Source organism: Papaver somniferum, chromosome 4 (genome assembly GCF_003573695.1).
Source record: "Papaver somniferum cultivar HN1 chromosome 4, ASM357369v1, whole genome shotgun sequence".
NCBI classification, from domain to species: domain Eukaryota; kingdom Viridiplantae; phylum Streptophyta; class Magnoliopsida; order Ranunculales; family Papaveraceae; genus Papaver; species Papaver somniferum.
The window spans coordinates 65,538,398-65,566,350 of record NC_039361.1 but is presented as its reverse complement, the minus strand read 5'-3'; the positions used below and the strand labels follow the sequence as shown (position 1 = coordinate 65,566,350).

Sequence of the window (27,953 nt, the reverse complement as noted above, 5' to 3'; positions counted from 1 at the left end):
TCATCCTATTTGTGCTCATAACTTTGGATGGGAAAAGTAGATAAAACAAGAGCACATTGTTTATGTCTGTTTATCAGAAAAATCTGTGACAATTTATGGATAGCTGCGAACCCATGTCTGTCTAAAATATTGTTCATGTTTAACATGATCTTCCAAAAATAGGTTTCATTTGAAATTTTCGATTTTTAATAAACCTTCCAGCATGAGAAGTTCGGATAATGGAAACAAAATATATTCTGTGTATATTTTCGGTATTCCACAAGCGTCCAGGTCCGAAAACTTGTTTCTTCTTAAGGGAAACAATCTCTTGCTTGTATTAAGAAACCCTGATTAATCCCCATTTAAATAACCGAGCATGCCTCCAATAACTCTCAGTGTCACAAAGGTTAATAAGGAGGAAGCTCAAAAGTTTAAGTATTTTCAAGGAATCAATACAGAAAGGAAGAAGAAAAACATATCAAAAATCATGTATGATTATGATTCAGATAGTTTGAATGGATCTCAAGATGAGTCATGTCTGTTGGCTTACAACTTTCAAGATCCAACCGAAACCAAGTGGATTCCTTCTGATAGTATGATTCACTATATCCAAGGTTTTGAAGAACTGAGAACCAATCTCATAATGACAGTTCAACATCAAGATTGGCTCAATGAAAGAATTGATGAAACAAGAAGTGTTCTTGCTGAACTCAAGGTTCTAATTGTAGAACTTGAAAAACAAGAAGTGGTTGCAGACAAGTCTCTTGAGACATGCTTCAAAAGTTTGAGTACTAATGAAACCTCAGTAAACAATAAGAGCACCACTAGAGATTAAGTTACATAATGTAAGACTTAATCCAGGAAAATAGACATCAGTTTTTTATTTCTTTCAATAATTGTATAAGGTCTATTTTGAATAAAACCATCTATTATTTATGAATAAAACTATCTATTTTGAATAAAACTATCTATTATTTTGAATACAACTATCTGTTATTCAAAAAGGTGTGGTAGCTCAGCTTGTTGCGAGACTTCCAACCAACTTCTTGTGAAAACTTTATTTTGCTCGTTATTTATAAATAAAGTTGTTTTTCTATTCAAAATAAAATAAAAAATTATGAATAAATTATTATTTTATAATTTTTCTTGTGATAGTTTTTTGTTTGCATAACTTGTGCTTGAATGCTTTACATTATTGCTATGTGTTTGTGGGATGTTTGATTTCGGTTTTCATAACCTTAATATTCGATCTCATAGTGTGTGAACCCTTATGGTTTGGGTGACTTTTTGATTTAGCGGGATTGAGTTCTAGCCCATGTTGGTAGGCTTTATCAAAGGATCATAAGGGCTTCCGATTGAAACTCATGTGTGAAAAAGTCACAATATCTTGAATCGTTTTGGTTTAGCATAAAAGCATATGTGTTTCGAGTTTTCAACTTTTGCATCGCATTAGTTAAAACCGATTTTCAACCTTTCTCTGGTAAAGGTTGCCTTTTTATTGTTGTTCTTTTGTTCTTGCGAGAGGATGACAACACAATGATATTCCTCTCCAGAAAGATGCGAAGAAAAGGAGAAGAGGATGCGGAATTTGAGGTAACGAATTTGTTAGTTAATCGTTTTCCTGTTTAAGAAAAGCCTGATTTTATTGCATATTTTTTGCTTTTGCTTAAAAAAAATTCGGTACATTTGATGTTTATTCCATTAGATGTGTGTGTGATTCAATTGTTTCCGGTTGAGAAAAATTATTGTTATCTTGCTTTATTTTTTGGTATCAATTGTTTAGGCTTAACGAAATTTTGGTGCAATTGCGGTGCTTTAATGTCTATGTTTGTTTCAATTGCTTCCAGTTAAGATAAATAATTATGCAAGTTGATTTATGTGGTTTGTATGAATTGTTTATGGCTTAACAAAAAAATTCGGGATCACTTGTTTAGTCCAATTCGATTCCGGATATGAGAAACTAAGTTAATTCTGATCTTAGTTAGACTTATCAAAGTTGAGGATTCGGTTATTCAAGTCTAATCGAAAGCCTTAACAAGAAATACTAGTTAACTAACCTAGTAGTTATCTTGTTTAAAGTGAAAGGTCTAAGTTATTGTTCGAATAATTAGAACCCGATGAGAAAAATATAGTTAATTCTGATTTTTATTTTGGTCTTATCAAACAAGCGATTGTATTTGTACAATCGGTTTAGCAAAAGAACTAAGGTGCTTAGTCAATTTTTAATTTGCTAAACTATTAGGGAAAATTGCTTTGGGCAATTGTTTCCTTGATAACATATCAAAATAAAATTACTTTGTAGTTTCGGTTTTGATATTGGTTATCTAAAATGGTATGTGAAACCTTCGTGCTTAACTCTTACAGGTTATGCAAGTCATTTAAGATTTGTAAGATCCTTTCGGTTTGTCCTTTATTTGCTCGTACCTTTGTCATTTTCTGACAAAAAGGGAGAGAAATATATGGAGTAAACAAGTGATGTGATTCACTAAGTGATGTGATTCACTAAGGAAAGGAATATGGTGCTAAAACGTTATATCTAACGAAAGAGTAAAGCATTGACTAAGGGGGAGAAACATATCATATGATGATTTGTAGTTATATGGACTACAAGAGGAAATAACAAAGATGCGTGGATTGAAAATCTACTTATCTCACCTTTAGGGGGAGTATTAGATTTGTTATTATAATATCAACAACGACATTTATGGATTGAATATATGCAGGTTATTGTATTGTTGAAACTTGGAATCAAGCGTATATGTAATGAATTCTTGTAATTTGTTTATCCATATGATGTAAGAGTTTCGTCACTAAAATTGACAAAGGGGAATTGTTAGAGCATTGCTCAGTTGAACCCACCAAGCGTTGGTATGTCAAGTTTGGTTTTCATATTTTAGTGAACCAAAACTCATTTAAAGAGTCGCTTGATTATTTACTAGAGTCAACTTCGTATGGTTAGCTATAAAGTTATTAGGATATGAGACTTACAAGTATTACTCGAAGACTTGAAGAATGTGAAGAAGTAAAGAGCTACATCGACGACATCATCCTTCCTCTTGAGGTTAGTAATATTTTGACTTGAACTGTTTCATTCCTAACGTATCTTTCAAGTCGTGCTATATTGAAAACATAACTGCGAAAATGTGAATGATCATACTCTAGTTAGACGTAGTATTAAGGAATTATAATACGAAGTATAACGCCTATATTTTTAAATTCGTATATAAGACATCGACATAACCGTATGATTCTATTGTGATTATGTATGGGTATGGGTGAAGATTTAGTCCTAGGAAACAATGTTTTACATTCGTTTAAAGGAAGTATAGTTCATAAACTTTTTTTGTAAATCGAAAGGGAAATCGCTAGGCTTATTGGTATTGTTATTCATTGCAAATATTTGGATTACCAATATGTGTGTTTAGTATAACCGCTCATAACTTATTTATGTATCTTGGTAAAACTATTTACAATGCCAGACTTATGTATCGGTATGACCTTTATTAGTGAAACCAATCTTAAGTAATCACCTGAGATGGTATGATCGATATTTGTAATTGGTATGACCATTCCTAGTCATTGGGTAACCGATCCTAGAACTTGGTGGGACTAATTACAAGATGTGTAATCGATCCTTGTAGTAGGTTAACAAGTTTTAGTAATTGGTGTAACTGATCCTATAACTTGTGTAACCGATCACAAGTAATACCATAAGATAGTGGTAACTGATCCTGGTACTTAGTTAGCCATTTTACGGAAACTAGTGTAACCGATCCTAGTAGCCACCTGGAGGTAGAACCGAACTTTGTGTTTGGTAAAACCGTTAAACCCATGAATGGTGATTGAATGTTTTTGATGAATCACATAGTTCTTGGAAATCAAATGAACCAATTCTAAACTCGTTTGGAAGTGTGTAAAATCGGTTCCAAGATTGTAAATATGAAAAAGGATTTAGAAAGTAAAGATGTCGACATACTTTGAACATGTGCAGTAATTCTTATCTATTATTGTTCAAATATATTCCTTAATAACTAAAGGAGAATCCCGGATCGAAATAAATTGAGAATCTTTTAATTAAGGTTTTTAATTTTATATGTTTTAAATCTCCAGCAATTAAATGCATATCTTTAGAAAATAAAAATTGGTAAAAAATATATTTACTAATTGGAGATTTTCTACTGAGATTTCGGTCGCTGTCTGGACATAGCATTTCCAGGAATTATGAAAACCGATTTTGGCTTTAATGCATATCTTTGAGAATATTCAGTTTTGGAAATTCCTTGGTGTCCAAACTTCCTCGGTATATAAATATTGAAGTTTGCATTTCGAGCAAACTAATCCTTAGAGCCTGCAAAACTGATGTATTTTCAAATGATGTTTGTAGTTGTAGTGGTAAACAGGTTCTTTTCAGACTTGTGAAGGTAACAAAATTTCTAGATTTAAATAAAATTTAGGAAAAATAGCAAACTGAAGTAAAATTTTATGGAGAAATAGGGGTTAAGATTCCACCAATCAACAATACTTATGTGATCTAATATTTTTTTACTATGCAATTTAAATAATTGGGTTGATTCTAAATATTGCCAAGAGCAGATTTTCCAAAATATCAAATGTTAATCACAAGTATAATGCATCAAAAGTCTAAAACTAAGCATGCATTATCAAGGGAAAACACAGTTGATTAATAAAAACCATTTAAATCATTTTTATCAATGCAATTAATCATATAAAAATATTGCATAAATTAAAATAGAGATTGCCACATAATTATTGTGAGAATGGCTTCCTCTGTCACCCCTGGGATTGGGTTTAGCTCCTCATCTCAAAAACACACTCACAAGATGTATTCATGGCTAAATAAGTGTTTTTATTGATGAAAATAATTGATAATTGAAGTTTGTAACGCTGTTATACTGTTGCAGCGTCACTGTTACAAAAGGGTAGTGCTGAAAATAATCGATACAACACAAGTGCTGTATAACAACGACACAGAGAGTTCGTTGTTTGCACTGTTGAAGAACGACACTTCGTTACTGCTGTAATGAAGAACACGGGATACTGCTGTTTAAGACTGTTAAAGAACGACTGACTCTGTGAGTCTGTTCTTCGTGTTCTTGAAGGTCTTCAATGGCTGGCAGCAGCAGCAACAAAATCTCTCTGTAACTCGATTCTCTCGTCTCTCCTGACCTCTAAACTCTCTCCAAAACTTTTCTAAAACTTTCCAACCCTTCTATGACTTGAACCAACTCTTATATAGTCTTTTAATCCCCAAAAATCTCTACTGAATACGACTTTTTCTTTTCTTTTTCTTCTCTGCGCTGTTGAGAGAATATCTCTCTCTGATATCCCTGTACGCGTTTATGAGCTATTCTATTGCCCCAAAACTCTCCCAAGACTTGAACAGGACCAAGTAGAGTTTTCTTTAGCGTAAAACTCTCCCAGAATCTCCTCAAAAAAAATCTTTGAAACGTAAACAGAACCATACGTGTCCTATTTGGACTCTGATTTCTTCTCCCGGCTATTCCAGCCCAATGTGATCGATCAAAACACATGTACCAGCTCTGTTTAGTCCATTCACATCCAGCCCAACTGATTTTGGGGGTTGAATCTCTTTAGAAACCGTCCATTAATCGAATCCAACTCTGCCAGTAAACATGCATGAAGTTTCCCGCCAAAACATTAATTTGAAAACGTGAAGAAATGTGATCTCCCCCTATCCAGTTACGGTGTCCCTTTAGCAGCTGCCTGGAAATGGGTCACCCCTTAGTAATTAGGTTACCCCTTATCCAAAATCAAGGGTCCGTATAGCAAGTGTCCTCTGGGGCATTTTCCGCACTTTTTTCGGGGTTCCTCCGGGGTATTTCTGGGATAATTCCGATACACTTCTGAGGCGCTTCCGGTACGTTATCAACGGAGGTCCAAATGCCACATTTTTAGCCAAATTCGCCGCAAGAGATTATTTTCCAAAAACACCTACAAATACATAAAATAACCAAATAAGTACAATATCGAGTACTAACAATATATACAAATGAACTATATTATACACATAAATGCGTCTATCAATTACCCCCGAACTTATTATTTGCTAGTCCCGAGCAAATCAAAAAAACTACAAAATAAAATCCTAACTCACTGTCGCAGGCATCGTCGATTGCATTTAGCGTATGCAATAAGCCTTTAAACCCCTAGGTGGCCCTAGTGGCCGAGTTATAGTCTCGGGAGGGCTTACCAGAGATATACCCACAAAACCTGTACTCCGGACCTTAGCTATCCACGCAGAACCTTGGAAGGCACTAAAGAATCTCCTTGGTTGGCATACTTATTGACAGGAAGAAGTACCCTGATGTGAAATTCCAATTGTTGTACACGAGTTTGCACTCAAGCATACTAAAATTCATATAAAGTGACAGAGCTCTACTCAGATAGTTGCACTATGGACATCATATTCGGAGTCAAAACTAATCACATGGATAGATCAAGAAGATGGATATAGAAAAACATGTATGGTTTTGATGTTTACTAAGTGAACGACGTTTCCCATATCTGTCTGAAGGCCTCCGCCAAAATGAACCTATCCTAATGGATTGAGATACTAGTCTGACTAATATCAACACACTGGCATATACAAGGGTACCAGTGGTCGATAACCTAACTTTAAGTCAACACAACTGGCATATACAAGGGTACCAGTGGTCGACTTTATTGAATTTATTCCTTTTGGTCAAATGGTCTGGTCTCAATTTTTTTTTTTTTTTTGGTAACTACCTTTTTTTTCATTTTTTTTTATCATCTCTTTTTCTTTTTCAACTTTTTTTTTTTTCATGGTATCTCAATCACTCTAATTCACCCTAGCATTGGTAACAACTTGAATCGTGGGCCCCACCTATCACTTAGAGAAACATAGTTTAAAAACAAAATAAAATAAAAATAGAAGTGAAAAGGACTCAACGAGATATGGTGAAACTATCATGTTATTTCTAACACCTGAGCTCTGTGTTTTTATGAATAGACTCTTTAGATGTTTCCATCTAATCAGATTGGTTCCTCAAACTCCTACAATCAAAATGCTTCCATCCACTTAGATTAGTTAGTGCAATCCTCAATAGGAATAAATTTCTAGGCTCTGGAGTTTATTTATTGCAAAAAGGTGACAAAAAGTGTTTCTTCCCCACCCCCAAACTTCAATCTTACATTGTCCTCAATGTTCTAAAGATGAAATTAAAAGCATGAACAAGGAGAAACTATTACCACTGGAGGGAAAAGAAATAAGGAAGGATATTACCGTATCACATGAACGCGGGAGCCTCCCAGTAAATGCTAAATTTATAGTCATTAGCTAGACATCAAATACCTCAAAAAGAATTTTCACCTTCCAAAGTCGTATACCAATAGTCGAAACAATTGTGGGTCCATAAGACCAAATAGAACTGCCACTAATAGGAGACAAATGGTCAAGATCAGAAAAATGAGCAGAAAGAGCACAACCTGATCTAAAGTTTCTCGCAAGACAACTGGATTTATCTGGAGTGCCACTTGGGCTTCATATGAGTGTCTCGGCAAACAGATTCATCCGAAAAACGGGTCTCTAATATGGATTTTTTCCTGGACTTATCAGGCGGATCGGTTGTGGAGTCTGAATAGACTCAAGCGATACCTCAGATGCACTAGGCTTGAGTCCCAAGTTAGGGACTTCTAATGGGGATAATTGACAATTCTACCCCCAAATTAGGGTTCACTATCTCCAAAACCTTTAACTATGCTTGAATTTCCGGATCCGGAGTATTAAAATACTCAAGAGATTCTTCTAGTTCACTACCCCCAAACTTAGAATTTTGGGTGCCTCTACATGACTAGTCACAATGTTCCTAATTTCTAGACCATCGGGTTCTTGAAAAAGGTCAATTGCTTTCTCTAAGTCATAATCAGGTGGTTCATCCTCACTTGCTTCATAGCTTCTATGGTCCACTCTAAGGCTTCCTTATTTTCTTGAAGCACGGTCTCTGGCCTATTCTCCTGATCACTATCCAAATCGGAAGTTATAGGCAAAATCTCAGATGGGCCTAAATGCATAATTGACCAACTTAGGAGGATCTTTAGGCTCTTCGAAATAAGGTTAAGGTAGATCGAGCTAGTAATGGTTCAAACCTATTTCCATCTATCGGTATCTAACATAGGAACAGAATCCAACAGAGCATTTACTTGTTCAATGTTGCTATCATCGTCGAAATCCAGCTAAAACGGGCTAGACAACTCTCTAATGTATCTTCCGATTCGGTGTTTGGTACAGACTTCGAACTAAGGTTCCTATCATGTTGACCTCTTCAATGCACGTGTCATCTAGCTCAGAATGTAGCTTTTGACATTAAAAATATTCAACTCAATAGTCATATTACCAAAAGATAGATTCATAATACCATTTCGACAGTTTATGATCGCATTAGACGTGCTAAAAACGGGCGACCTAAAATCACTGGTATTTGGTTCTCTGGGTCGGGACAGGTTGGGTATCTAGGATAAAAAATCCACTGGATAAATAAACTTGTCACCTCTATGAACATCCTCGATCACACCACGAGGATTTAACGGACCTATCAGCTAACTGAGTGTTATCTGGGTAGGTTTCATCTCACCAAGTCCTAGCTTAAGGTACACATGGTATGGAAGTAAGTTCACACTGGCTCCTAAGTCAAGCAACGCTTTCTCAACACGGTACTTACCTATTGTACAAGCAATGGTAGGGGACCCTGGGTCTTTATACTTAGGAGTAGTGGTATTCTGAATAATAGAACTCACATGACTAGCTATGAAGGCTTTCTTCTGGACACTGAGCTTACGCTTTCGCGTACACAAGTCCTTAAGGAACTTGGCATAAGAGGGAATCTGCCTAATTGCATCTAATAATGGAAGGTTGATATTAACCTGCTTAAAAACCTCCAATATATCATTAAAGTTGGACTCCCTCTTAGTCGGAACTAGCAGCTGGGGAAACGGGGCTCTGGGAACAAAGTGAGGCTCAACAGACCCTCATTGGTCTCTTTGGAGACTCTATCAGTCTCCTCATTTTCTGGCTCATAGGGTGAACTACAATGTTCACTTCAGGCATGGCGACCTTGTTGTCAACTTTCTTTCCACTCCTAGGGTTGTGACAGCATTCACATGATTGTACGATTTCTCTCCTCTAGGGTTAGGATCAGTATGACTAGGGAACCTTCCATCTTCTCTCTCACTTATAAACTTAGCTATTTGTCCTACTTGAAGTTCTAACTTGGCAAGACTCTGGGAAGTATTCTTCAATTCCTGCCTAGTTTCTTGTTGAAAGCTCATGTGGTTCTTTGATAGCATTCATGGTTACTTACTAACATAGTGATAGCTTCCTCTAAGGTAGAGATCTTTTTCTCGGAAGTGTTCTGAAACTGGGTTTGACCTGAAGAGTTCTTAAAACCAAAACCTGGGGGAGGCTGAGAATTGCTAGACTGGCCTTGACTCTGGCCCTTAGACCAAGAGAAATTAGGATGGTTTCTCCAACCAGGGTTGTAGGTTTCTGAGTATGGGTCAAACTTCTGACGGTTCTCAAACCTAGCATTGTTATAGACAGCATGGGCTTGCTCTTCACTAACCTGACCTTCCCAAAATGAATTATCGGGCTCTATTCCACAACTAGAGACTTGAGAGGCTCTATTAGGTTCAACAAGGGACCTATTTTTAGTCTGACCCATTTCTAAAGCTTCTAACCTTCTGGATAAAGCAGCAAACTTAGCATCTGACGCAAAACTCGTATCTACCATATTGGTGCTACTTCTATTGACCAAGAGTCTTTTAGGGGGTTCAACACAAGATTCCCACTGTTGGGATTTTTCAGCGATAGCTCCTAAGAAGGTAAAAGCATCATCACATTTTTACTAGTGAACTCACCAGCGCACATAGATCAACCATGGCTTTGGTCGAATAGTCTAAACCATCATAAATAATCTGTACAAGTTTCATATTATCAAATCCATGGTGAGGACACTGAGATAGGAGATCATTGAATCGCTCTAAAAACCTATAAAGAGACTCTCCCTCTTGTTGCACACTAGCACTAATTTTCTGCCTAACAGCTGCAGTTTTATGCTTAGGGTAGAATTTCATATAGAAGGCAGCGATAAGTTCCTGCCATGTTTCTATGGATTCAGACGGTAGGTTGTTAAGCCAGGTCTTGGCTTTATCTCTCAAGGAAAAGGGAAACATTTTAAGTTTCAAGACTTCATCAGTAAGGTCTTTTATTCTAATTGTCCCACAGATTTCCTCAAAGTCCCTAATATGGAAATAAGGGTTCTCATCATCTTTTCCTAAGAATATAGGGATCATCTGAAGAATACTAGGTTTTATCTCAAAATTAGCCGTAGTGTCTGGCAATTTAATGCATGAAGCTCGGTTGGTCCTAGTTGGGAACATGTAATCTTTCAAAGTTGCCATCGCTGGCACAACAGAAGTACTAGGGGTACTTTTATCACTCAGAGATAAATTCTCAAAACTGAAGTTTCCAAAAACAGGGCTCTCCAAAGAAGAGTCTTCGAGCTCCCTGCTTAAATCAGAAGAACTACTAGGTTTTTCGCTAATCAATCGACCTAGAGTATCTCTTTTCCAAGCCCTATTAACAAAATCAGGCATACACTAAAAAGAATTCAAAAAGAAATAAAAATCCTAACAAGAAGGTTCTAGCAATCACACAGCAGGCTGACTCGACTTTACCACAGCAAACCTAAAGATTTCTAGCAAACAACAAGCATGATGGCTCCACTTAGATTGTTTCTAGACCAGCTTCTAATCCTTCGAAAGGGAATTCGTTACAATTTAAGCAAACCCCTCTGGAATCAATCCGAGTTAAAGTAAGTTGAATAGAGGCGAGGGAAGCTCAGTGGAGCTTTGATACCCAAAACCTCACCGATCCAATGCGGCGCAGTCACGCATTCAACTCGCAGAAACCGTCAAGAACTTCGAGGTGTGCTTAAAAGAGTAACCAATATTTTTCGAATGATTGTCCTGTTAAGCTCGATACCCTATAGGTCTCTTTCTAGTCCAAATTTTAGGCTTAGGTTCGCTTTAGGTTTCGTTTTCCTAAGGCGGGAAAGAAGGGAACGGTGATGAAATCCGAACCCTTATCTTGTTTAGGCCAGGCCTTGCCCTTTACTAGGAATATAAAAACAGTCAGGTTCGTCCTCAAACAATTATCACCTTAAGGAATACAGTAACCTGCTTGCAGGAGATTCGCGAGTGTTTCGATTGGGGCGATGAACCGTTGTCGTCGACTCGGGCCACGACTCCTATGTCGTGTGCGAACCCGAGGGGCCGAGACGATATTGTAATCGTCGTCCTTCCCTGCAAACAGTTTATATTTAAGGGTACCCTTCCGTAGGGTTTAAAAATAAAAATAAAAATGTCCCAAAATTAATGTCCAAAGTCCATAAAAAAAATACAAAAGAAAAGAAAGTCTAATAAAAAAAAATTACAAAAATAAAAATGTCACTCTTTTTTTTTTCTCTCTTTTACAAAATAAAGAAAATCTTCTTCTTTCGCTCCTTTAGCTTTGCTTTTCGCTCCCAAACTTTAAGTAAATCACCACAAGCTTTGGCAAAATTGTCTTTCGCTCCAATCTTCAAAAATCTGCAAGGAAACAAAAAAAACCCAAAAAACGTAAAGAAGAACAAAAATAATAAAAATAAAAAATAAAAATCTAAAAAAAAATGCTAACTAAACACAGGTCCGCGTCGGCGGCGCCAAAAATTTGATGTATTTTCAAATGATGTTTGTAGTTGTAGTGGTAAACAGGTTCTTTTCAGACTTGTGAAGGTAACAAAATTTCTAGATTTAAATAAAATTTAGGAAAAATAGCAAACTGAAGTAAAATTTTATGGAGAAATAGGGGTTAAGATTCCACCAATCAACAATACTTATGTGATCTAATATTTTTTTACTATGCAATTTAAATAATTGGGTTGATTCTAAATATTGCCAAGAGCAGATTTTCCAAAATATCAAATGTTAATCACAAGTATAATGCATCAAAAGTCTAAAACTAAGCATGCATTATCAAGGGAAAACACAGTTGATTAATAAAAACCATTTAAATCATTTTTATCAATGCAATTAATCATATAAAAATATTGCATAAATTAAAATAGAGATTGCCACATAATTATTGTGAGAATGGCTTCCTCTGTCACCCCTGGGATTGGGTTTAGCTCCTCATCTCAAAAACACACTCACAAGATGTATTCATGGCTAAATAAGTGTTTTTATTGATGAAAATAATTGATAATTGAAGTTTGTAACGCTGTTATACTGTTGCAGCGTCACTGTTACAAAGGGGTAGTGCTGAAAATAATCGATACAACACAAGTGTTGTATAACAACGACACAGAGAGTTCGCTGTTTTCACTGTTGAAGAACGACACTTCGTTACTGCTGTAATGAAGAACACGGGATACTGCTGTTTAAGACTGTTAAAGAACGACTGACTCTGTGAGTCTGTTCTTCGTGTTCTTGAAGGTCTTCAATGGCTGGCAGCAGCAGCAACAAAATCTCTCTGTAACTCGATTCTCTCGTCTCTCCTGACCTCTAAACTCTCTCCAAAACTTTTATAAAATTTTCCAACCCTTCTATGACTTGAACCAACTCTTATATAGTCTTTTAATCCCCAAAAATCTCTACTGAATCCGACTTTTTCTTTTCTTTTTCTTCTCTGCGCTGTTGAGAGAATATCTCTCTCTGATCTCCCTGTACGCGTTTATGAGCTATTCTATTGCCCCAAAACTCTCCCAAGACTTGAACAGGACCAAGTAGAGTTTTCTTTAGCGTAAAACTCTCCCAGAATCTCCTCAAAAAAAATCTTTGAAACGTAAACAGAACCATACGTGTCCTATTTGGACTCTGATTTCTTCTCCCGGCTATTCCAGCCCAATGTGATCGATCAAAACACATGTACCAGCTCTGTTTAGTCCATTCACATCCAGCCCAACTGATTTTGGGGGTTGAATCTCTTTAGAAACCGTCCATTAATCGAATCCAACTCTGCCAGTAAACATGCATGAAGTTTCCCGCCAAAACATTAATTTGAAAACGTGAAGAAATGTGATCTCCCCCTATCCAGTTATGGTGTCCCTTTAGCAGCTGCCTGGAAATGGGTCACCCCTTAGTAATTAGGTTACCCCTTATCCAAAATCAAGGGTCTGTATAGCAAGTGTCCTCTGGGGCATTTTCCGCACTTTTTTCGGGGTTCCTCCGGGGTATTTCTGGGATTCTTCCGGTACACTTCTGAGGCGCTTCCGGTACGTTATCAACGGAGGTCCAAATGCCACATTTTTAGCCAAATTCGCCGCAAGAGATTATTTTCCAAAAACACCTACAAATACATAAAATAACCAAATAAGTACAATATCGAGTACTAACAATATATACAAATGATCTATATTATACACATAAATGCGTCTATCAAAAACTCCCTAGTTGTGTTGTTACTGGAGCCGTCTATTCAGAGAGGAAAGTACCATAATTAGGCGAAATCTCTTACGACCGCTCGTTTTAAAGACTTCTTTGGGATTGAGAAGCTTTACGAGTACCGTTGGTAGGAAACTAGATAATTGCAGTTCATTATTAGTTTTCGATTGATTTGATTGACTAATGGTTGTTGAACTTTGATTGCACCTAGTTTGTTTATGCTTGAGAATCTTCTCTTCTGATATAAGATTCACTCAAACTAGATTGAAGTATCGACGGGGATCTTTAGACTGTTTGTAGATCTAAAGATGTCTTGTGATAATCCATCGCTAACAGACCCCGTGTTGTGTGTGATTGATCACAAGAGATTCAAGTTGTCTGTGTGCAGGTGTTTATTGAAGATCTAAGAATATTTGAAGACAAAGAAGATTTCTTATCTAAGTTCATAATCTTTGGTGTGCATAAAACTTGATCGGCTGGGGATCCAACTACAATCAGTTTATCTTTTGATAGATTTGATTGATTAGTTATGTAGATCGGCATCAATACATTTCTTTGTGATTCATAGTATTGATTGCATAGTCTAAATAATTACTTTGGTAGTTGTTGAATAGATTGATCTAAGAACCCGACAAAGGAGTTTATTGGTTAAACGGAAGAGCCTTTTGTCAAACTCATATCACGTTGTTTGAAAAGAGTTGTTACCAAACAGATTTGTTGTTTTTTTACTGTTTGGAATACGAACAAAAGGAATTGTTCCAAGTGCATGACTTATTGCAAGTTGGAGGCGCAGGGATACTGAGGGAACTAGGTGAATATAGGTTTAGTTGCTTGGTCTCAACTATGCGAAGTTGGTTTAGATTTTGTATAACGGCTTAATTCTGAGAGTATTCAATTCTGGACAATGTCCCGGGGTTTTTCTGCATTTGCGGTTTCCTCGTTAACAAAATCTTGCAGTGTCTTTTACTTTTCTATTTCCGCAATTATAATTGATTTATTAAAATTAGAAGTAAAATACACAAACGTTAATTCCTAATTACTTGATAGCAATCCTATAGTGTTTGGTTAAGTCCGAACTTATTATCAAGTAATCATACTTCGTTGTTCTATTGTCTCGATCTTGTATCCATAGTCAATCACGCAAGTTATCCTGTTGTCGTATTGTCTCGATCTTGTATCCATAGACGATCACACGAAGTGTAAACCCACTCGTTGTATTGTCTCGACTCAGTCCATAGACAATCACTTTCGGAGAAAGGACTTATAGGTGGAAAAGTTTTAGATTGAGGTATATTTGGGTACCCTCGTCTTTTCATTGATTGCAAGTAAATTAGGACAAGTGTAAAGTGTGTGTACAACTAATGAAGTTTCCGTTATTGATGGTTTAACTAGGTATTTGATATGGGTCAATGTTGAAAAACTTCTTATAGACATGTTCTTAGTCAAAGTTGGGAAGTATCCAGTTACAGAAATTCACTTCAATTACCTTAACCTTCCCTCAAAGTTTTGTAGCCATTGTTTTATGTTTGGCCATAAGGCTAATAGTTGTGCTATAAAGCAGGGTCGTCCTCTGGAAGACATATATGATATATCAGTAGCTTCACCTTATCCAGGGGATGATACCTTTTGGCTGAATGATGTACTAGTTCAGATTTGGAATCCTAAAGATAATTTCTCCATTCATGGAGTCTCAGTTCCAGTTCAATCCTATCTCAGCCTTCCAGGAGCGAGAGAAACTTATAACGTCTTGTTTAGATACTCTAATCCTATTAGCCAAGAAAACCTTGTACCAGTCAGTCATCAGTCATATGAAGTTCTTGTTCCCGTATTTATTGATGAAGATATGCCACAAGCATCTAACTCTGTCTTAGGGAAAATGACTTTCCCTTTTAACGTTCCTGAAAATTTCATTCCTTTGTCTTTGTCTTCTTCCGATTCCTACCTATCTTCAAACTCATAAACTCATCGGGTCTTGGAATCGGCGAGAGTCTCCGAATCGTAACTATTACTCGGTTCTGATTTACTTCAAGTTATCTCTAATCCGATTTTCGGTCTAGATTAGAGATTAGTTCTAATTCTAGGAAGAAGGCTCTCTTTATCTCCGTATGAGAATGCTATGGATTCTTTTGAATCCCCAATTTCAATCTCATATACATCGCCTTTACTTCATTCCACCTTTTCACATTTGTTTTCAATTAATTCCGGTTGTATTGCATCATCTTTTAAAACCCCATTTTCACAGCCAAAATCTTCCTTCAAAATTTTAATTCTTGATTTTCCTTCATCATCTTCTTCGGATAATCTCTGCAAAGGATGGAAAGATTCTCTCAATTGATCAACATGGCTCTAATTTGCAAGAACAAGAAAAATCAGAAGAATCATATCTCCAAATTTCATTCCCATCTCTCACCCCTTCAAAGCTGCAGGAGGAGACACAGGTACTTCCCTTAAATCTGATATTTCATTAAAAAAATTCTTAATTTTCTTATTTTACTCACTTTTCATGATATCTCTATAACCTGGACATACCTTAGAATTAGGTTCTAGTAATTAAAAGTTCATACTTGTCTTGTCTAACAATTCACTTACAACTCATTTTCATTTAAGTTCTATAAGATTAATCTATTTCAGTTTTGTTGCTTTACTTGGTTCAATATGCTTTCTAGATTTGTCTATTAGGTTTGTAGTCACATTAGAGGAAATCTTAGTTCTTTATCCTTATCTTGATTTAAATATTATAAATTTCCAGTTTAAATAGTCACAGGGAAAATTCTTGCTTGGAATGTTCAAGGTTGTAGAAACCCATTAACCCAGAATCATTTAAAAACCTCATCAGAAGGGAAAGCCTGAAGTTCTTTTTCTCTCTGAAACAAAAAATCAGAGATACTTAGTTAAATCTCTAGTATCATCCTTCCCTTTATTACATAGTGGATCCTATAGGTATAGCAGGTGGTTTAGTCGTGGCTTGGATTGACGGCTTCCATTTTGACATAGTCCAATGGAAATCTAATGTGATTAATATAATTGCAAACACTTCTTTTGATACAAAACAATGGGTTCTAACTGGCTTCTACGATAGTGATACGTATTGATCTCTATACCTTGATGACTATTATTATAGGGACGGAATTCAGAATAATACTAGACGAAAACTAGAAAACAGAACACACTAGAAACCAGTTTCGAAGAAATTATCTTCTCTAGATTATGAACAAGAAAACTATTAAAATTATTTGTTTGTTACGCTTACAATATCTTTAGGTAAATAACCTTTAATTGTTTGCTAATTTTTCTTTTACAATAATTAATTGTCTCATAAACTTCTCTAGGTGATCTGTCTCTCAAACCTCCTTTCTTATATGTGTTTAGTTATGAGCTAAACATCCTTATTTATAGGCTTGGTTTGGTTTCCCAAACCTCTTAGGAATCTATTTCCTTTTCTAGGAATAATTCCTTTTCTAGGTATATTTCCTTATCTAGGAATATTACCTTGTCTAGGAAATATTCCTTTTCTAGGTATATTTCCTTATCTAGGTTACTTCCTAAAATCAGTATTCCTTTCTTTAATTACTATTTTATCCTCAATCAGTCTTGAGGATCACTAGTTCCTAAAAGAAGAAAGATACACTTGCATCATGGTCCCCCTTTAAGAACTTGAACTCCTGTGAAAGTTAGTATTGTAGGTTAGGGAACTCGAGAATCCCTTTCCCCCTGCTGAACCATCTCTTCTTGATGGGAACTTGACCTTGACATCTATTTAGGAAAACGTTCTTCTCTCCTTGTCGTTTCTTAGTTACTCTTCGCTCCACTATGCAATATTCCTTGAGCGGTCCTTCCAGGTCAAACCACAAGTCTTCCATGCTCAGTAGGATCATATTGTCATCTCCATCATTATCTAGTAATGGTGGTTAAAACATCTCCAACCTTTGTAGGTTTTCTTCTTGAAGTTTGGTTAGGGTTTCCAAAAAAACTCTACTCGGCTTCTTATCAAGAGAATGGATCACAAGGAGAATGAACTTTGTACTAGCATTCACCAACCTTTTTTCCTGAGTAGTTGTAATCAAGTTCGCTCCCTCAAGAGGAGAGTCTATAACTCATATTACAAAAGATTTCTCATCTCTAGTAAAGGTATACTTCTGCTCCCTCCTATGTAAAATCGCATCTCGATCCCACAGATAAGGACTACCAAGTACAACCTGACAAACATCTAATGGAACCACATTGCATGTAACCTCATCAATGTACGACTCATCAAAAGCAAACTTGAACGTACACTGCTATGCAACCTGTATCCCACCTTCCTTTTAAACCACCCTAAAGGATAGGCTTTCGGATGTTTGAAAGTCTTCAAACCTAACTTCTGCACCAAAGAATGTGGAAATAAATTCTTCTGACTTCCCGAGTCAATAACAACATCTATAAGTGTTGTCTTAACCTGCATCTTGACTGTGAAGAGTCGTTCCCTAAGGTCATCTTTTAAAGGTCCTTGTTTTTCTCCTGCCGTAAGAGAGAGATTTGAGTTGGGTTACATTAGTCCATGGACTTCTATTGGAGCTTGTACGACTAGTGCTGCCTTCTTGGCTTCTTTATTCTGTAACCCTTTTGGTTTTAGATCAGGATACTTCATCCAAAACTTATCGATAACATGTCATGTTTGTTCGCAATGAGTGGAAACTAAACCAACTTTGTCACTAGACTTCCCTTCCTCTTTGGTCATTTCATCTCCTTTAGCGACGAAACCTCTAGACTTCCCCTTCGTGTTTCCCTCAACATCAGATTTCTTAAGCACGCCTTCGATGACATTAGCTTTTATGCTTGCTTTGGAGATAGTATCCACCGAAAACATCTTCAAATCCTTCTGTATATACTCATGAAGCCCGTAAATATACTTCATATAGATAACATAATATTCCAAGTCTAAATCCAAAACCATAGCTTGATTCTGAAATTCCGAAGTATATTCTTACACAGTTTGGTTGCAGGACTGCTTCAAGTCGTACCACTTCAACCATCTTTCTTCAAGGTAGCCAACCGGATAAAAATTTTTCCTCACAACTTCCTTGAATCCCTTCCATGACAATGCTCCCTTACTTAGGTATTTCCTTTGATAAGCTTTCCACCATATTAAAGCATGCTTTTAAAGCTTCAATCCTGTAAAATATATCTTCTCATTCAAACCATATTCAAAGAAAGAAAAGTACGTCTCTAGATGCTCTATCCAATCATCTAATTTCTCTACATCGACACTTCCATCATAATTAAAATATCAACATGAAAATAAATTTTTAGATTCCATGATTCATAAACTTACCACGAGGTTTTGTTGCTTTTGTGCCTTTAAGAAGCTCTTCTTCTTTTTATTCGTATGGAGATTTCATCTTTTTCGAAGGTGTCAGGTTTGGTGTATTAGAACGAATACAAGCAACCAACTCGTCCAGGGTAGTTTGAATCGTCTTCATCTCTTTTTCTAACATAACCACCTTCTTGTCGGTAGTCTTTGGTTCACAATCTTAGACTCATCGCATGTCTTTGTTATCTTTGGTTTTCTTGTTATTTTAACGTATTCTTGCTTTTTGAGTAACTCACCAATATGTTTGTAGAGAGATCTAGTGAAGACCATAAACCACAAGAATCTTCCTTAAAATAAACTAACCTTGTTGTGATGCCAACTTGATACGTACCGATCTCTATACCTTGGTGACTATTATTATAGAGGAGGAATTCAGAATAATAATAGACGAAAACTAGAAAACAGAACACACTAGAAACCAGTTTCGAAGAAATTATCTTCTCTAGATTATGAACAAGAAAACTATTACAATTCTCTCTTTGTTACGCTCACAATCTCTCTAGGTAAATAACCTTTAACTGTTTGCTAAGATTTCTTTTATAATAATTAATTGTCTCACAAACTTATCTAGGTGATTTGTCTCTCAAACCTCCTTTATTAGATGTGTTTAGTCATGAGCTAAATATCCCTATTTATAGGCTTGGTTTGGTTTCCCAAACCTCTTAGGATTTTTTTTTTCTTTTATAGGTATATTTCTTTATCTAGGAATATTACCTTGTCTAGGAAATATTCTTGTTCTAGGTATATTTTCTTATCTAGGTTGTTACCTAAAATCATTATTCCTTCTTTAATTACAATTCTATCCTCAATCCATCTTGAGGATCACTAGTTCCTAAAAGAGGAAAGATACACTTGTATCAGGTAGTCCTTATCCCTCAAATAGAAACATAGCTTGGGAATTTTTAGAGGAGATAAGTGGACAAATTATCCTAAGAAATATGCCTTGGAATGTGATAGGAGATTTCAATATGATATTTAATCAATCTGAAAAGAAAGGAGGCCTTCCTTTTAATAAATCTAATAGTGAGTACTATTATAAAATACTTGAAAGAGCTAGTTTAATTTATATGATTTAGGATACTCCTTAATACACGGAAGAAGCAGAGACTCGAGCAATTAGAGATGCTTTGATGGTGGTTTTGGATCAGATTATTGTTGAGAGTGACACATTAGCTATTTTAGATAAAATTAACAAGAAGACCTTCATGGGAGATCAGAGAACTCATTGTATGTTGCGGGATATTAAAATCTTGATTCCCAATTTTAAGTTTATATCCGTTGTATTTGTTAACCATTTTGCAAATGGAGTTGCTCACGATCTGGCTTAATGGGCTAAAACAAATGTTATCCATATGGCTTGGCATGTACCCCCTATCTGGCTCCTACCTTCTCTATGTAAGCACCACGTGGCTGGACATATGTAATTCTCTATTTATTGCTTATAAAAGAAAAAGGATACTCTGGATATGATTATACTTGGGATAACCATAGAGAAGGTAATCAAAATATTAAAGAAAGACTTGATAGAGCTGTCATCAATGTTGATTGGCATTCACAATTCCCCAATGCTTCTCTGACACACCTAGTGGCTATTGGTTTGGATCATCGCCCTATTCTTCTTAATCTAGATAACAAAGTTCCTAAGTCAGTCTGGGTTTTTTAGTTTTATGATACTTGGTTAAAAGAGAACTCTTGTATTCAAGTAATTAAAGACTCTTGGAAAAACTCAATTGAAGAAGATGTTTCTAAAAGTCTAGTTCTGACTTTAAAATCTTTAGGAGATAATTTGCTTGACTAGAAAAATAATATTTTTGGTTTTCCTGCTAAGAAAATAAATAAGCTTCTAAAAAAAATTGAAAGATTAAAGGAAATTAGAACTACATAATATCAACAAAAAAGATTAAGAGAGAAATTACTGGAACTATAATCCCTTTATGACAATCAAGAAGCAATATCTAAGCAACAATCTAGAGGTAACATAATTGAGTTAGGGGAAAAAATAAAAATACTTTTATACAATCACTCTACGAAGATGTAAATGGAATAACATATAAAGCATGTTAAATGAACCAAATGAAGCTACCAGAAATAGAAGTGAGATCAGTAAAATTTTAACCACATATTTCCAATATCTCTTCTCTGAAAGCATGACTGAACATACTACAAATAGTCATATCTTCAGTAGTATTTCACCAGTCATTTCTTGTAAAAGTGATCAAATTTCTCATCTCTTCTTTGCAGATGATTGTATGTTTTTTCTTAAAGCTGACTTAGTGGAGTGCAGGAATTTATTAGAAACAATAGCAATTTTTAGTAAGACCTCTGGTCAACTTATTAATTTTGAAAAGTCAGGAGTGTTTTTTAGTAAAAAAATGGAGACAAAACATCATAGAATGATGTCCAAATTGCTGAAAATAAAACATATTAATCTTAGAGACCCATATTTAGGAGCTCCTATTTTCATGGAAAGATCAAAGATAAAAACTTTTGCTCTAATCCTTGAAATAATGGAATCCAAATCTAAAGAATGGAAATCAGTTCTGAACAAAGTTGTTCTGTCTAGCATTCCATCTTACCAAATGGGGTGCTTTATTCTTCAAAAATAGATAACTAATAAAATTAATGTCATCCAAAGAGATTTCTGGTGGGGGAAAGATTCTGGAGGAAAGAGTTACTATCCAAAAGCATGGATAAACCTTTGCAAACCAATTCAGAAAGGAAGTTTAGGTTTTAGAAATGCTCGTAAGTTTAATCTTTTGATGATAGCAAAGGTAGCTTGGAGATTAGTTAAAGAACCAAAAACTATGGGTTCAAAATATTTTAGATCTAACCTCTTAGAACCAAGCCTACAACAAATTACTCTTGGACTTGGAATTGCATTAGTCAAGGACTTGGACTTATTCATACAAAACATAAATATACGGAATGATAAAAATGGATACCTGGGATAGACAACACCTTAGCCAACCTGTGTAATTCTAATAATAACCGCCTAATCAGGGTTTCATACTTAATCAACTCTGATATCTGTTCATGGAATCTTACTCTAATTAACTCAACTTTCCCTGTTGATATCGCACATAAAATTGGTAACATCTATCTTTTTCAGGATAAGGACCAAAATCTTAAAAAAGATCAACTTAAATGGACACTAACTAGATCAGGGGAATATACAGTTAAATCTTTGTATGATAAAGTGAATGAATCTAGAACTGATATAGTTAGCCTATCCTTGTATGAATTTTTCTGGAAATTTATGTGGAAGTTAGATATCTCTCAAAGAATTAAGTTATTTTATGGAAATGCTTACAAAATGCTTTTCATGTAAATTCTAAACTATTTGGAAAAGTTAAAGATGTTGTTCCTCATTATACCATGTGTGGGGTAGAAATTGAAACAAGTGAACATCTTATATTTCAATGTCCTTATGCTAAGGAAGTGTGAAACTCAGCACCTCATCCTATCTCTTTGACTCTAGATAACTCCAATAAGATTTTAGATCTTTGCAGATACTAGCTCAATAACCCTAGGAAAGAAATAGCTATTGAATTAATTCTTACTAAGATTTGGTTTACTTGGAAAGAGAGATGCAATAGGGTTTTTGAAGACAAAGATAAAACTGCAACTAGTATGGCCTTAGAAATTCAGGGGCATATTTATTTTTGGTCTAAAAGAAGTTGTAAACCTAAAAAAACTAAGCGGGTTGAAAAGAAGAAAGCTTCCCCTATTTGGAAAGCACCACAAAAAGATTCCCTAAAAATCAATGTAGATGCGGCATGGATTTATGAAACTTTACCATCTAGTTATGCCTTAATTATGAGAAATGATGTAGGAACTTTTGAAGGTGGAAGAGCAGGACAGTCATCTGGTTCAGATCCTCAAGAAGCAGAAGCTATAGGAGTGCTGCAGGCAGCAATTTGGGCTAAGGATAAGAGGATTAAGAATTTTAGCATCGAGGGAGACTGTGAAAGCCTTTTCAACTATTTTCATAGAAAGAACTTATAAATTTATTGGCGTGTTAAAGCTTGTCTTGATGAGGCAAATAGGATAGCAAATCTTTGCACTAATTTTTCGGGATTTTATTTTGTTCCTAGACTAGAAAATATGGCCGTGAATACTTTAGCCAAGTTTGTAAGGATAACAAATTATGTTTTTTTTTTCCCGAAAAATAGGCTAACCTCAGATAATTTGTAGATAAAGGCGATTTAGGAAATCTGAAACCTTACAGAGTTTTTTTTAAGATCATCAAAATGGTATACAGGTTATAATATCTCCACCAACTCTTGCCTATCACATCTATCCTTCTAGAAACTAAAAACAGTTTCAAATGACCTTCTCTCTCACAAAGAAGATGACCAAACATCTAGGGTCAAAATGATTTTAAGAACAAAACCAGTATGAATCAAAACACAAAGCAATGATTGGATTAAATCCAACCCAATGATCATCAGAACATGTGTAAATAACATGAACTGGAGTTTTTTAAGTTTAGATTTCCTGTTGCAATTTAGGTAACAGTGACCCAACTAGTAGTAACAGTAGCTAAAGAGTAACCAAAGTGTCTCAAATGGTAACTGTAGATGGTGGATTTTCGAGAAAGGATAAAATCGTAAAATCATAATTGTAGTACTCCTGATCCAGCAAACAGATGAGTGTTGAGACTCATGTCTCTCATCGAAAGCATGAAAGCTCATGCAACAAAATCTCAGACTGAGAATGTTGTCTCTCAGAGTATATGTAGATGTGTAGTCTCTCAGGTGAGGCAACAACACATCTCATAAATACTGAGCAATATCATTAATTATTTAATATATAATCGAAAGACTTGACGGCTCCTAGAAAACTTGCCTGCTAGTATAGAGCAATAACGTCTTCAGGACGCAACAAGGTTTTCCCTGACTATATAAAGAAAATATGACGTTTCAACAAGCTCATATCTCTCAATTCTCAGATAATTAATGATCCTAGACATCATGCCTGATAGTATAGAGCCATCAATTAATTATCTCTAATCGTTAACTGAATATTCAACAATATTCTACGATCCTTCGTAATATTTCTTCACTTCAATTTGTGGTTCTTCCCAGCAGAATTCCATGGGTTAGTGATAAATATTTGACGTACGGGCATCTGAGCAACTCTCGAGTAAGCCCCGACCAAAATGGTGCAAGTGTACTCAGCAATAATGCACAAACGAGCATTCCAAAACACGAAGGAACGATGGACCTATGCAAAATAGGAAGAAAATAATAAATAATAAAATATTACTTTAGGCGCTGGGAGACTGGGCCCACCGGCCGGCCGGTCGTGTCGTGGCCAGTCCCACGCCCAATTTTATATTTTATCATATTTTTATTATTTTCCCTGATCTCATGAAAATCCCTTCATTTGAGAAAATCTCCTTCGTCTCAAGGAAACTCCCCAGTATCATGGTGTTTCCTCGTATGAAAGAAATAATAATAAATTAGGAAAGATGTTATGGGACCGGACTCACTAGCCGTCCATCCATGCCCTAGTCGTGGCCGGTTCCACACCTCATGACTCATTATTATTTTATTATTATTTCCCTCATCTAATGAAAATTCCTTGAATTCATGAAATTTCCCTCAAGTCATGAAAATAATGTAAAATTAGGGAAACTCGTGGGACCAGGCCTTATTTGGCCGGTCATGCCCTAGCCGGTCCCACACACCCCTTATCTTATTATTATTATTTTTTATGTTTCCCTCATCTCATGGAAACTCCCTGATTTCAACAAATTCCTTGGTTTCAACAAACTTCTTGTATTTATGATGTTTCCCTAAAATCATGAAAAATATAATAAAATTGGGAAAAGTGCCTTGGGACGAGCTCTTTGGCCGGCTGGCCATGCCTTGGCCATGGCCAGTCCCATACTTCATGAGTCCCTATTTTATTATTATTATTTCCATAATCTCATGGAAATTCCTTAACTTCATTAAATTCCTCAGTTTCATGATATTTCCCTCACATCAGGGAAAATACATAAAATTGGGAAAGGTGCTGCGGGACCGAGCTTGCTAGCCCACACCTTGAAAATCCCCTATTTTATTAATTATTTTTCATCATCTCATGAAGATTCCCCAGTTTCAGCAAAACCCTGAATCCTTCATATTTACTCAAAATGTTGCTCAAACGCGCATCGGAAAATATCGAAATTCTCAGAACTGAGACACGGACATTATGGTGACGCGGGCATGTCTCCTTGACCGACCAAGGCTGTCCCTAAGGTTTGCAAATATCCGGTCCCACATGTTTTAATAATTTTGACCTAATTTACTCAATTGCTCATATAGGGTCCAAACTCTTCTCAAACAACTGGGAGTTTCCTCAGACGACCATCTGTTGGTCCCACAACCACCAAGGGCCGGTCTCATACCCTCTTGGTCAGTCCCTCATCTCTCTATAATTAGGTCTTATTACCTAACGCTCACACTAGCATTATTTTAAAAAAATGATTAAACCATCTTTTAACCATCTTTTCACCAACTGGTCTTCAGGAGACTTTGGTATTTTTGCTCACTTGAGCATCTGGGAGTTACATGGTTGACTCATCATTCCTAGTAGACGGTCCCTCCTTCACTCCGTGGATTAGTTTTCAATAAATCATCAATTGATCAAAATTAGAGTTTCGAATCCAGAGCTCTTGAGAAACGTAATTCTGAGTAGATTCAAATACTAATAATTTTACGTTGATCCCATGATCAACACTTTCATTATTATTATACTCGGCCTAGTAGTTAGTATCTTAAATTAATATTTTGTTTGGTGCTGCCACCAACAATTCATCAGACGAGCAACAGTCGCTCAGATGAGCAATATTTGCTCAGACTAGTAAATTTTGCTCAGACTAAGTAATATTGGTTCAACTATCAATATTCAACGATTCAGCAGCATAGTTTGCTCAGGTTATCAACATTTATTCGCCAATGATACCTGTGTCTCAACAGACATGTTAAATTCATGAGTCTCAGAACATTTGTAAATCACGTCCGACTCAGCAATACAAGGACTCATCGTCCCATGAAGTCAACAACTGACTCCACAACCATGAGATATCAATCGAGTCACATGGGGGATATTAACTAGGGTTTTGGTCTGGCGGTCTACGACACGTGTGTTCATGCACATGATGAAAATGTGAGCAAGTCGTGCAATCAGTTGAAGGATTTAGCAAAGTAGTGGATGGAAAATCAACCAAGTCTCTGCACGATGAGCAACTGGTTTTGACACGATTTCCCACTTCCCCACTCTTTGACTCCAGCAACTGTCACACTTCATGGGATTAAGGTGTTCACAATTCCATAAATATAAATAAGTCTCTGAATCCTGATTGAAACAGACAAGAATTTCTCGACAAGTTCACACGGTTTCCCACTTCCCCACTCTTTGACTCCAGCAACTGTCACACTTCATGGGATTAAGGTGTTCACAATTCCAGCAATATAAGTAAGTCTCTGAATCCTGATTGAAACAGACAAGAATTTCTCGACAAGTTCATACGGACAATCTTTCATCTACACGAGCTCATCGTATGGGCAATCACTCTCAACTGAGTAAAATTCAATCATTCAGAACTTTATTACGCAGAATACACAACACACCTACAATCTAGATCACCATTGATCTCACACATTTCTCATCTTCCCTCCTACAGATCAACCCATCCTCTCTTGTGATCGAATTGACTCTGGAACGGCCATTGTCTTGGTTTAGCCGGAGTCCTGCAGATTGATATCTCGAACTTAAAGCACTCCCTTCTTGCAGTGCATCTGTGTGAGGTTGAGCATTTGATCGGTTTAAGGAGTCTCCTCCGCACGGTCATCTCCTCGATTCCGTAAAAACCAGCAAATCATTTTTCCCCATCTACAGATTGGCGACCACAGTGGGAGATCATTCTCTCGGTTACAATCTTAATTCTCAAAAACATGGCTGGTCTTAGGTCCGGGTTAGTTACAGGTTCCAATAAAAACGACGCTAGCACTAGCAACAATAACAATGAGAATATCCTGGAAACCATTCTGGACGCTAACACTGACGATGGTAATGTTATTCCTCCTCACGCTAACATGGAAGGTCATCCCCTGTTCGGACGACACCCTGAGGAAGTCATGGGGAATCCAACACCTACTATGGCTGATTTCATCAAGGTGCAAGAGACTCTTGCAAAGAATCAAACTGACATGGCTGCAACACAGAAGGAGCTATTCAATTATCTCAAGACTCTCACTGACAAGATATCAGAGAAGACTCAAGGAAAAGGAAACATCCTCATATGCTGATCCTGAAGTAGTTCCAATAAATACGGTGGATGACAACGAAGTCCGAAAAGCTGCAGACCATCCATCAGCAAAGGAATCAACACATTTTATTACTCGGGAAGATTTGTAACGCCTCTTGGAGAACCATGGAAAAGACAAGACATCACATATACATCGTCACCAACCTCCATACCCTGCTGCTACGCAATGGATTCCTCTTCCAAAAGGTTATACATCTCCAACCTTCATTTTATATGACGGAACAGGCAATGCTCAGGAGCATGTTTCTCGGTTCCTGAAAGCCTTGGGCGAACATGAGCATAACCATGTTGTTCGCCTCAAAGAATTTTCAAAATCCTTGAAAGGCAGGGCATACACCTGGTACAACAACATTGCACCATGAACTATCAACAATTGAGGAGAAATGATTAACGCTTTCTACAAAAATTACTTCTTTGTGTCAGAGCAATTTACTCTCTCTGATCTTGGAAGAATGTTTCAGAGGAACAATGAACATCCCAATGACTACGTGAAAAGATTCAGAGTCCAGGCCCTGGACTGTCATGATCCAAACGTCACAGAGCAACAACTTGTAGACTTGTGTATCAACGACATGATCCCGGTCTACGGAGCTTTGTTAGAAAATCTTTGTTTCCATACTTTCTCAGAGCTTCATGAAGCGGCGAAGAGATCGGAAACTACTGCACCCGCTTTACTGGAAAGAACAAAGGCTACAAAGGCTGAAGAACCGCGAGACGCTCGAAGTAGCAGACATCTGAGGAACAAGCAGTACAACCTTCAGCCTTCTACAAACGTTGTCGCAGAAGGGATCAAATGGAAAGCCGAACCACCGCGCAAGCATACCT

At 36.4% G+C, this 27,953-nt stretch overlaps 1 pseudogene; it reads right to left on the bottom strand.

Moving 5' to 3' along the window:
• Positions 1 to 8,940, bottom strand: part of LOC113272637 — a 235,065-nt pseudogene extending 226,125 nt beyond the window's left edge.
• Positions 8,941 to 27,953: the final 19,013 nt, after the last annotated feature.